The sequence below is a fragment of the Planococcus citri genome, chromosome 2, assembly GCF_950023065.1.
Source record: "Planococcus citri chromosome 2, ihPlaCitr1.1, whole genome shotgun sequence".
NCBI lineage: Eukaryota > Metazoa > Arthropoda > Insecta > Hemiptera > Pseudococcidae > Planococcus > Planococcus citri.
The window spans coordinates 74,211,103-74,224,389 of record NC_088678.1 but is presented as its reverse complement, the minus strand read 5'-3'; positions in this window follow the sequence as shown (position 1 = coordinate 74,224,389).

The following is a 13,287-nucleotide window of genomic DNA, read 5'->3' as shown; positions in this document are numbered from 1 at the left end:
AACTCGCGATGAGCGAGATATTCGGGATATGTGATGTATAGCGTAGGTACGTACGACGAGGTACCTCTATATAACCTCATCTTTAACTCGGGCGCGCAGATTTATTTCGCTTATCATTTTTTCTCACGTCGACGCCCGGTACACAGCACACAGCGTGCGCCTTAAGCTTCTATTATACCTATTTGTCATTGAAAACGTTGAGAAACTGAAAGAAGCTCTTGTGCTCGATTTGGAATTGCGTTAGTTTATCGACTTGATGGGATGCCGGAGCGACACGAAACGCGAGATGAGACGCCACTCAGTTTAACTTGTCATTTCGTCGAATTCATCACCTTATACCTACTTGCGACAAATCACACGTAGATATCACTGTAATAGAAGAGAAAAAATTCGGGTGAAATGGGTTTATACGTATTGTGTTACTCTCGCCCGTGGGTTCTCTTTTTGCCGAATGACGTAGGTAGAGGTTTTCCATGTCATCGAATTCGAATCATCGGTCGCAATAGTATGCTGCGTGTTGTTGAAATGTGTATAGTGTATGTTTGTCAAAAGAGCAGGCTGTTTGGTAATAATTTCTAAAAATGTTGGAAAAATTACGCTCTTCTCTAACAGATGATAGTCAATTTTTATTCGAACTATAAAATTATGAAATCATCTCATTTCATCACCTGTAATATGTTTGAATTTTCAAAGTATAAGGGGGGAGGAGTGTTTGAATCAGCCCTATCAAAAAATTGAAGCGAAATTTCTCACTAGATCTCCTAGTTTTTAGTTGAAATTGTCGAAGAACCCTAAAGAAAGATCAAGGACATCGAGGTATTTAAGAGGTGGTTAAAAGTAGTGAGAAACACTGGTTTTGAAAATGAGATGTAAACGTAGTGAAAACAGTCAAAATTCCATGAAAATGAAAAGGTGGAAAAAGTGATACGTAAAAATCAAAAACAAAATAATTTTGATGAAACTCTATTTTTGTTTTTTTAAATGATTTTTTGTCGTGGGGCGGGGGGACTATAGAGGTTTCTGAAAATTAAACAGACAGCAAGGCACTGATTTTTCTTGGAATTTTCAAAAAAAAATTTGGCTACCCTGAAGGTTTTTTGTAATTACTTATTAGTTATTAGGTATTTAAAATCTGAAATGAAAACGTCAATTTTGAGAATTTTTCTGTTGTCATTATTGGAGTTTTAAGGATTTCGAGTATTGTTTGTTCGATTTAACCCAAGTTGCTGAAAAAGGTTCTGTTTTTTGTCGGAATTATTGTTAAGAGGTTCCATTGTTCGCAAACTTAATAAAAGTCTCATTACCTAATTGTTGCCAAAATTGCCCAAAAAAAGTCCTATTTTCTGCCAAAATTTTCGAGAAGTTGCCTTTTTTTTGCAGCATTGTCTGAGAGACTTGACATTTTTAAAGAGTATGAATAAGAAACATTTTATGTCAAAGTTGCCAAAAACGAAATTCCATGCTCTTATAGCAAACATCCAAAAAGCCTTGATTTTTGCCTTAGCTGTCTAAAGAGCACTCTTTTTGTTGCAATACGTATTGCTTGTGAGAAATACTACTAAAAAAGTCACATTTTTCATCTGAATTGTCCAAAAAATAACCAATTTTGTCAAAATTGTCAAAAAGTCACATTTTTTGCAAAAATTGTTAAAATGTCATAATTCTTGCAAAAATTAACGAAAATTCCTGAATTGGGCTCAAACTGACGAAAAAGACCTTGTTTTTGCCAAATTTATCAAAAAGCCCAATTTTGCAAAAAATGTCAAAAAGTCCAATTTTTTGCAAAAAATGTCAAGTCCAATTTTTTGCAGAAATTGTCAAAATGTAATTCTAGCAAAAATTGTCAAAAATTCTTAAATTTGGCCAAAACTGATGGAATGGTCCTCACTTTTGCTAAAATTGTCGAAAAGATGGCATTTCTGGCAAGAATTTTAAAGAAGTACCTTATATTTCCCAAAGTTGTCAAAACATCCGAATTTTTGTAAAAAAAATGTCAAAAAGTGCTGTTTTTTTGCAAAAAGTTCAATTTTTCTCAAAAATTGTCCAAAAGTTCTACTTTTTCCCAAAATTGTCGAAGTCTTATTAATTGTGGACAAAACTTTTAGAGAGTCTTACTTTTTGCTAAAGCAGTTTAAAAATGCTGCCTTTTGTCAAAATTTTCAAAAAAGTGCTATTTTTGGCCGGATTTCCAAAAAGTCACCATTTTTGTCAAAATTTGCCAAAAAAAACGTAATTTTTGTCGCAATTGTCAAAAAGTTTCATTTTTTTCAAAATTTTTGTCGATGATTGTCAAATCTTGCCGAAATTGTCAAAGTCTTATAATTTTGACCAAAACTCCCGAAGAGTTCTAAGCTTAATTTTTGCCAAGGCAGCTACAATAGTGCTGTTTTTCGTCAGAATTATCAGAAGTCCCAATTTTGGCCCAAACTTTCGTAAAGTGCTGTTTTATTTTTACCAAAATTGTCATAAAGTGAGATTTTTGGGAGGATTTTTGGAAATGTCTCAACTTTTTCCAAAAATTTTCAGAAAAGTCTTAAACTTGTGTGCCAAAAAAAAACAAAAAATACTGTTTTTTGGTAAAATTGTAAACAAATTTTAAGAAAAAAATCCTTATTTTTATTCAAATTGTCAAAAACTGCTTTTTTTTGGTAAGATTTCCAATAAAGTTTCATTGTTTGCCAAAATGCTCGTTGATGTTTTATTAGTTTTCACGTTTTTTTTGACAATTTTCTTGCAATTTCAAATGATTTTTCGTGAGAATTGATTAATTTTTTGTTCTTAATTTACAAGAAATATAATTTTATCAGCGTTTTTTCCAAATTTCGCTTATTTTTGGTGATTTTTGGATTAGCATTTGACTACCTAACGGGGGGGGGGGGGGGGGTGCGATGGGACTGATTTCAGATAATTGTATGCCTACCATTTTAATGCCATTATGACTTTTCACAATGTCCAGAGTCATGTTTCCTAATATTTTGTATTAAGTTATTTTTTAAAATAAGTAAACTTCTTATTTTAATGACATTTCATCTCTGTTTTTTTATTTTTTTCGTCTCTTTTACGATCTTAATGTAAGTTAGGCTTACTTTAGGCACAGCTGAGATTTCAAATTCATTTCTAAAAGTAAACTTCATGCTTTAGAGTTCAGTTTGTATTATTTTAATGATAATTCCATTACTTTTTTGGTCGTTTCTGATGATTCTAGTTGTGTGAGGCTGGAAAACCGAAACTGGAACTAGAGTTAAATGTGTAAAATTTTAACATAGTTCTGTTTTTTTTTTCAATTTTTTGATATTTAAAATTACGTTTGAGTTGATTTTGACATTTATTGGTTGAGTTTAAAATTTACAAAATTCAAAAGTGAGCTTGTTTTAAAACCTCAATTTCCAAAAGCTTGCCTGGAGGTATAATTTAAAAATTTGAAAAAAATCCCCGAAGCATATATTTTTATAATAGATAAGTATAATGTATTTGAGACTATGAACATTTCTTGAAGGGATTCGCTAAAGTAATTTTAGGAAATTTTAATGGCCTTTTTTCTGACATTATTAAGACTTTTATAAATTTTTGACCATTTTTTTTACAAAATCTATGTATTTTTTTTTCAATTTTTCAATTTTATAATTATTTTAAGTAGCGTGTTTTTACGTTTGAAGAGTGATATTCCAAAACTCGCTTTGTCCATTTTCACAACTTTTCAGGAGAGAGGAAAAACAGTTTCCCTTTAAACGGGTAAATTGGCTTTTTAGGCGAGTTTAGCACTTTATTTGGGTGGTTTTATGATGTAGGAGTGTAGGTATACATTTCATCCACTAAATACTGCTGAAAAAAATTTCAATAAAAATGGACAAAGCGCGTTTTGAAACATTATTTTTTTTTAAATTTTTAGTGAATTGGCTATTTAGGTGAGTTTAACACCTCATTTTGGTAGGTTGATGATGTAGGAATGTGAGTTAATACTTCATCTACCAGGTACCACTGAAAACCCAACTTTGATAAAAATGGACAAAGCGAGTTTTGGAATATCACTCTTCGTTTGTGAAATGATTAAAATTTGACTAATCACATATTCATTTTGTTTCTTTGTTTCAGGTGAGTTCTGAATTTTTTCTTTGAAAATGAAAAAAACGAAAACAGAATTCGGTAAGCTGTTTTCTAGTTTTTGGTTTTTTAATTACGATTACGAGTATTTGATGTTTTGATTACGTTGACTTTGAACCAAAACAGGAGTTTGTAATGGTACATGTTCCTCGAGTGCTGTTTGGTTTTTGGAATTGATTGACCTACGATTATCTTACAAGCACCTATAGTCTATACACAGGAGATCATTTGGAATACCTCATTTTTTCCAATTTTTCCAACTTTTAGGTGGCTCCTTTCTAAGGGGGGGGGGCAACCACGATTTGACAGACCGTTGATGAATTGATTTTTTTTTCAACTTGGAGGGAAGGGCTACCGGCGCCATTTTTTGCATATGGGGGAAAAAGTAGAAAATTGGGAATTATTTTTTCACCTGAGGACTAAGGTAACAACTTTGGGAGAGAGGAGGTGGACAATTTTCAACTTAGCAAAATAAGGTACACCCTAAATTGACCATTTTATTATTTTTCTTCGGTTAATTTTTGCGATCAAATTTTCCCCTTTTTCCAATTTTTTTAACCCCCTATTTGTTTGGCGTGGAAAAATGTGGTTGTAATAGGAAGAAGAAGAAGAAAAATAGGGTAATGAATATTATATTACAATGCCTTATGCTATAAAAGATCATGAATTCGGGGACAGTTGGTAACAACTCATGATGCATGTACAGTTTTTATGCTCTGTAAACTCACAGAAGTAAAAAAAAAAAATCACTCATCTATCCCTCATTAACCTTTGCAACTCGCAGCAGCCGCCATCCGCCAATCCAGCTTGACGACGTTAAAAAGTATAAAACTAATCTGTAATAAGCGTAGCCTGTAACTAAGGTACATATGTACTATTTTGACTCATTTAAAATCTAATTACGCATACGTGTGAACTATGTCGCCGATAAATCATCTCCCCCCTTATTACATACCTTCATTACAGTGGGGGCGCCTTCAAAGAGATCGCAATGACACAAGAAGGGTTTCAAAGATGCGAAAATTTTTTTCAAAACCGGAGTAGGTACCGAAGATGAGGTGAAATTATTACACACACGAGCACAACAACGAATGCTGGTGAATGGTGTTCATCATGTACCAGGTTTTGCGCGCGGGGTGTGCTCGTTTCTCTCTCACACTCTTGCCTTTATTTTTCTTCTTATTTTATTATCATTTTTTTTTTATTTATTAAATTATTATACAATAGATAATGGAGTTTGATTTGTAGCGTTGTAATATCTCGTCTGTATACTCACTGGTATTGTAGAGAGAGGTATAGGACGACTACGACGACTACGACGGTCACAACGTCTCGTAATTTTTCCCCTTTTAAATAACATTTATGCGCTTGCCAGTTCCGTCCAAGAAATTACTATGAACTATTGTTATCAATGTCGTTATAACCGTTCTTCGATAAATCACGATACAACAAAGAAAATAACATTTTATGCTAATTACCATTTATTTTACTTACTGTGTTGTTTTTTTTCTCTTTCTCTCTCTCTCTGGTTCTCTGCTATGTGTCTTTTTACTCCTTTTATATGTGGCGCATAGGTACGTACTAGTAGTACGTACGGTTTTTTTTACGCTCTTGTACGTGTATCTGTTTCTCTCAGTGCTTGGTATATACCTTTTCCTCATCTATCTCTTTTTGCCATGTATGTTGGCTTTTTAGCTAACTCACATCGGCTTAGGTATTGTTCGCCTCTATATAATATCGTGCATGCTGCTCTGGTTTCACTTACGATTGTGTGCGAGTATACGAGTGAGTCTGTGCTGTGTAGATACAGAGAGTACGAGAGCTACATCATGGAAGAATTTACCATCAGCAGCATGGCCTGCGATGAGGAATTTTCTACGCCTTGTGCGAGGGATCTAAGCGAGATAATTGGGAATATGGATGGAAGGAGAGGGACGCGAGGAGGTAATAACGCGGAGCGTGTAATTTTATTGTATTTGCGTGAACTTGGTAATGAAAAGGGTTATAAATAGGGATGGTTCGAGGTGACCTGGCATTGTAGTACGAGTATAAGCTGTGTACCTTTGGATTTTGACGTAGTGCGATTTTTTATTAATTAATTGCGAATTTAATTGGAAATGAGAGGTGAGCTTGTGTTTTTGGATTGGTTGAAAATGTGAACGAAAATGAGGATGTGGTTATTGTTGCTGAAATGGGCAATTTTGAGAACTGTTGTCGAAGGAGGGGGGGGGGGGGTGGTTGAGTTGAAAATGATGAAATTTGTTCACAAATCAATCAACATTTTGTATACGTGCTGGTGACAGTTCTTACATTTCTTGACCTGGTGTTGTTCTTATGAGTCAAATTGGAGGTATCCCAGCCGACAAAAAAAATTTTGAATTGGATGAAGCTAAATCAAAAGAAAACGTGAAAATACATCACCAGTCAAAATTTCAGATGCTCGAGTGTATTTTTTGATTTTTGGTGAATTTTTGAAAAATCACATCTGGGCCAAAAAAAAAACGAAGATATCAAAATTTTACCAAACTGACCCCAAAATATGAAATTTGATGTGGATTTTGTGTTCCACACCTCTCCCCCTCCAAGAATTGATTGGAAACGGATTGAAACCGTTGTGAGTAATTCTGATGCCTTCAGCTGATTTTTGAAAGTTGTAATTTCTACAAAATCTTTATATTTCAACGTGCTGAGTCGATTGGAAACGGTTTCAAACCGTTCTGGAGTCTCCAGTTATTGCAATTTTCAATATATTTTATTCATTGATTTGGTGATTGAAATTTTGAAAAATCGGTGTAGGTTTTGAGCCAGCTGAAATTTGTTTTGTCAGATTTTTATCACATTTTTTCAGAAACTGAAATTAACAAGAAGTTTCTAGAGACGTCAAAAGTACTTAGAAACATCTCCAATTAACTTGGTAGGTACGTAAAAAATAAGTCATAAATTGAAGTTCAGCCTTTTTCGTCGATCAGTGGTGGTGCAGTGAATTTTTCAAAATTTTCAATCATCACGATATCGTTGGAATTATTCATTGTTCCAAAGCAGTTTCACTATTTTGCCAAAACTGCATAAAAATCTCGTTTTTTGTGAAGAAGTCTCGCTTTTTGGACAAAAATTTTGAAACATAGCATCACTTTTTCACCCAAAATACTAAAAAGTTACGTTTTTCCCCAGATATTGTAAAAAATGTCTCACGTTTTTTTTTTGCAAAAATTGTAGAATGATTAACTTTTTTTCCAAAAATTCCCAAAAAATATCACTTTTTTGCCAAAAAGTTGCGAAATATTCACACTTTTTTTTTTTAGCAAAAATGGTAAAAATTAGTCACTTTTTTGTCAAGTTTGCTAAAATTGCCAAAGTCTCGATCGAATTTCATTGTCTCATTTTAATTAGAATGTTTCTTAATTTTTTTTAGTACATGGAAGGTAATCTAGGTATAGATGTTGAATTAAGTTGAATATTTTTTTTTTTTTTTGGTAGATAATTAAATTTTTTCTATGTTGTGATGAAACATTTAAATGTTTTGAACACGTTTTATGAGTTTTTTGGTTTCTAAAGTTGTTTTTTTTTAAAAAAAAGTTGTGTGGGAACTTCAGCTTTTAGCTTCATTGGATTTGAATTTTATGAGATTTTTAATTTTCAGAAACCAGCAGAAGACTCCAAAACTACTCAAAACAGTTTCAAACCGTTTCCAATCGATTCAAATGCTGTTGGGGAAGGGAGGACGGAGGATGGGATCAAAACTAATTCACGTACCAAATTTCAAAGTCAATCTGACAAAATTTGTATTTTTTCGCATTTTTTGGCCTAAAATTTTTAAAACATCAATAAAAAATTGAAAAATGCCTTAACAGCATCTGAAACTTCAACTACAGCTAACGTAAGCCTTGTTTCATGAACTAATTTGTCCAACATTGTAAATTTTATTGGGAATTCATTTCGAAAAATTCTCTTGAATATTCTGATTCATTTTGAAAATTTTTCATATTTTTTGGGGAAGTAAAGTCCTGCTGTTGTCGTGCGTAATCACGTTTCATCTAAAAGTTCTGTTTTTTTTTTCATCTGACTTCAAATTTTCAAACTGGAGCCTCCAGTACATTTTTGAAACTTGAAATTTCTCCAAAATTTCATCAAACCAAGATGGAGAGATGAAATTAATTCTGCAAACTAATTTCAATACGCTACGAAGTTGACTGCTGGTGTTGCTGGTGAATTTCAAATCGTTTTGGAGCCTCCAGCAACTTTTTGAAAGGTTGTATGACGTTTTCTTGGAAAATTGAAATTTCCTAAAAATAGCTGGAAGCTTCAAAACCATTTGAAACCACCATGTAGTCTGCGAAGTAAATTCCAGCTTGCCAACTCCATTTGATAAAATTAATGTTTGGGGAAATTTCAAGTTTCGAAAATCTACTGGAGGCTCCAGTAATTATCAAAAAAGTCACTGGAGGCCCTAAAATGGCTCGAATCCACCTGAAGTCTTCTTCAGAGGGTGTTAAAATTGGAGTGTAGAGTAAATTTCAGCTTTCCATCTCCATTTGATGAAATTTTGTGAAAATTTAAAGTTTCAAAAATCTGCTGGAGGTTCCAGTAATTTTCAAAAAAAGTCGCTGGTGGCCCTAAAATTACCTGAACCCACCTGAAGTCGTCTTCAGAGGGTGTTGAAATTGGAATAGAGTAAATTTCAACTTTCCATCTCCATTTGATGAAATTTTGTGAAAATTTAAAGTTTCAAAAATCTGCTGGAGCCATCAGGAATTTTCAAAAAGTCGCTGGAGGCTCCAAAACGACTTGAAATCCACCTGCAGTACTTCGTAGCGTATTGAAATTAGTTTTTAGAATAAATTTTAGCTTTACAACTCCAATTTGATGGAATTTTGTGGGAATTTCGAGTTTCAAAAATCTGCTGGAGGCTCCAGAACTGCTCTAAACGGGTTGAAACCGTTTGCAATCGATTTGGCATGTCGAAAATAGGGTATATCCCAAATTTAAGCTTTCTTGGTCATATTTGGTAAAATTTTGATTTTTTCCCTCATTTTTGGCCTAAATTCGATTTTCAAAAATTCACCAAAAATCGAAAAACCCACTTTAGCACTTGAAATTTTGACAGGTGATAAATTTTTGCATGATCTTTTGATCTACCTTTGTAAAGTTTGAAAAAGTTCGTGCAAGTCCTATGTTAAAACGCAGAATCTGCGAATTCGGCTGACCTGTCAATCAAAATGGCCGCCATTTTGTAAGTATAAGACCAACTTTTTTTTTTGGCAAGTTTGCTTTAAAATGTTCCTTAGGATGTTCCCTTTAAGAAAAAAGTTGTCCCGGAGGATCGGCGGGGGGTGCAATTATTCCTATTGTCATATGCCGGACTAATGTGACCAAATTGTTATTCTATATCTTACTCATGTATTTTACTTTAAAACTCGCCGTTTTATTTCGTAAAATTAGTAAGTATATTTTTTTCCTGAATGTCGTTCAAATTTTCCATGAATTTTTTTACATTTTAAAAAAATTCGTTAATGTTGAAAACAGTTTTTTATTCGCCCAATTTCATTAGGTACTTTAGAAAGAACCTTAATGGTGAGAATACAATCAAAAATCGAAATGATAAATCATATTTGTAACATCCGCTTGCTTGGAAAAAAATCTTGAGATGTTTGAAGACATCAGAAAAGCGAACTCGTCCTCCACCTCCCTCTTCTAAAAAATCCAAGCGTTTAAAAAAATATGCTGCTAAAATCCTGATTTTTCATTTTTAAATTTTATTAGACATCCTAGCTTTGTAATTTTTGGTTTGCACGAGCTTTTCCCAACTTTTTTGCCTAAAAAAGTCACGTTTAATATTCTCGAGACTTTCACCGGATCATACGTAGCCATAAATATTGATCATCCAGTATTTCATTTTTAATTACTCTGCTCACGCGAATCAGAGATTAACACGTCGTGAATAATCAGCAATACATCATCGTTCTAAACCAATTTCCAAATTAAGTTAGCATCAAGTCGAAACTATGCCAGAGGCTGTATTTAGAAAAGGAGAGTAGGTACCTAACGCAGAAAATAACGTACTTCAAAACCCGTCTTGGTCGAAAAAAAAAACGCACCTGCGCAATTACCATGGGCTATTTTTAAATAAGTACGAATTAATTAATCCAATTATACGAAACAAAGAAGAAGAAAAAAAATACGCACGTAAAAAACTTGGTCGAGCTTAAAAACAAAACAAAAGAAGAGTCGGTCATAGGAGAGAGAGACAGGAGGATGAGAAAAGGGTACGTGGTACGTACGTAGAGATATGTCAGTTATAGTAGGTAGCATTTTTATGCAGTGTGCAGTGTGCATTAGGCAGGCGAGGGCGGAGGTGAACGAAAAGATCACGGATGGGATGGCATGGCGCGGCATTTATGTCGAATATGCTGCCGGAATGAAGACTGCAACGTGATAATCATCGAATACTACATACATACATACATACATACGTACATACAGCTACACTATGCACGAGCTAATAAACAAGCCGGCAGCTGGGGGCAGGGGAGTGAACCGGGGTTGAGTTAGCAATTCAGAGCGCCTCGGGCGCTAACCTTGCGCAATTTTCGCATTTCATTGGCACAAGACAAGTCCAAGTCGGCGGATACTTATCTAGATGTCTAAAAAGTTGATTATGAGTGATAGGTAGAGACTACATACACGATGTTATTTCCATCGCTGCCATTTTTATTATATATGCTCCTCGACATGACATATTTCGAATTACCTACCTGTACATATTACTATAACAGCAGTAGTAATGCAGGGATATTATGTACGTATAGGTAAATGTAAATAAGCATCCATGTCCCTCTTCTCTTCATCTTCGCCCAAGTCCACGTACAGCATACAGATATCATCTGTCAGGCGATGAGATGGCGCGCGGTAATAATTAAAACGAAACGCTAGCCAGTATTAAACCGACCCAAAGAGAGAGGAGAAACACAGGCCGAAACAGACCGCGGGCAAATTAAAGAAAAAAAAATTCTACGCTGGTGTGGATTAGGAGGAGATCGAGACGAAGAGAGGGCGCGAAATGCGAATTAATGATTACCAGTCGGTCGAATATTTCCGCCATTTCTTCATCTTCATCATCGATACGACTACTTAGGCGGCTTGTATCAAAAAAGTTACAATACTTTCCGGACCGGATTTCTATGTACCTTTGATTTGATTATTCTAATTTGTGACATGGAATGGATAGAAAAGTCGAAAGTTACATCTAAAGCCCTCAGTGTTTCAATCTATGTTCGGAGGTGATCGTGGAAGAGAGACATGGGTCCTCAAAGAGAGGAAATTTTGGAAAATACTATGTTCTCTCGCTCTAGTTCTTACACAAACTGTTTTGGGAAAAATCGCCCAGTTCCAAATGATGGTATTTTGAGATTCTGCATCGACCTATGCCACTGCCATCAAAATCCAAGACAACTGTTACAGTTCCACTGAGTGGTTGAGCATTTGCAAATCACTTACTTGGGAAAAATTCGTGTTTTGAAAATTTTTTGTGTCAAACATTTCAGTAATTAAGCCAAAACATCGAAAGATATTATTTATTAAGTTGGAGAAATATTTAGAATGCAGGGGTGAAAATTTTTCGTCATTATTGCCAATTTCAAAAAATCGAAAAAATAGCCAAAAACTTGTCAAATGTTTTCGGTTTTTTGAAATTCGCAATTAGGTATAATCAAAATTAACGAGATTGGTCAACAACAAAAATATAACTGAAAACTGAAAAACCAAAAACGAAAATGTATAAAGAGAAATTAAAAACTGAAAATAGAAAATAAAACCTTTAAAAAACATTTTTATGTGTTTTTTCGTTTTTTTGAATAACTCAGGAATGCAGCATTGGCAATTCATGATCATGACAACGCCACAATCAAATTGAAAAACAAGGAAATAGAATGAGAAATTGAAGACAGAATATTATAATTCACAATTTTGGGGGGGGGAGGGGGGTGTTTATAATAGCAGGATTATTACACCCGTGAAGAAATGAAAACGAAACCCAAAAAGGCAAAATTGAAAACCAAGAATGAAAACATCAACTGTTAGGTGATGATCTGATATCTGATGAAAGTAGTGAAACTATAGTGGTTTTAAAAATGAGTGATAAAAATAGTGAAAAAGACAAATTTTTTCCAAAATTTTCCTGTAAAAAATGTGACTTTGTTAATTTTGTTTGTGTGTGAAGAGAGGGGGAGTTGATCGAGTGGAAAGCTTTCCGAAAATTTGGATGAAAAAAGGCAAATGAAAAATTAGTGAAGAAGTATTGATTTTTTTCAACAAAAAAAAATCCCAGAATACGAAAAATCATTTGCAACAATACAACAATCAAAACAAAACACAATGGAGTTGAATGGAAAACCGAAAACGAGATTGAAAGTCCTCAAAAAGTAAACTCAAACAGCAGTAAAAAACTGAAAAATAAAAATGAAAATAGAAAACAAATACCCCTTCTTCCCCCTCCAAAAAAAAACTACAAATTTTTTTGTTTTTTTTGAATTGACAATTCATGGCAATGCAATACTTAATGGACCTAAAGAACAAGGAAATGAAATGGAAAATTTAAAAAAGAATTGTAAAACACCAAAAACAATACCCAAATAACGACAAAACCAAAAGCTCAAAACCAAGAATGAACGCAGAAAACAAGAAAAACAACATTTTCACTTGATTTTTGAATTGATTGACAGCTTACAACAAAGCCACAATCGAAATAAAAAACAAAAAAATTGAGGTAGAAGACCAAAAATAAAAAAAAAATAGAAAATGAAACTGGAAACAAAAATCAAAAATATATTTTTCACGTTAAAAAAATAATAACATAGCATTGACAATTCCTAGAAATGTCACAATCTAACTGAAAAACATGGAAACGAAATGGAAAAATAAAGTCAAAATTGTATGTACCTAAATCTCACCAAAAACATAATCAGGTTAACGAAAACGCAAGACTAAAAAACCAAAAATGAGAATAAAACACAAAACCAAAAAAAAACATGGATTTTGTTTTTGAAGGACGTAGCATCGGTAATTCATCACAATATCGCAATCAATCCAAAACAAAAAAGACCAAAACCAAGAATTGGAAAATTAAAAAAAAAAAAACATTTTTTTGACCCACATATTTTTTGTTTTTATGAATGACGTTTGACAATTTTT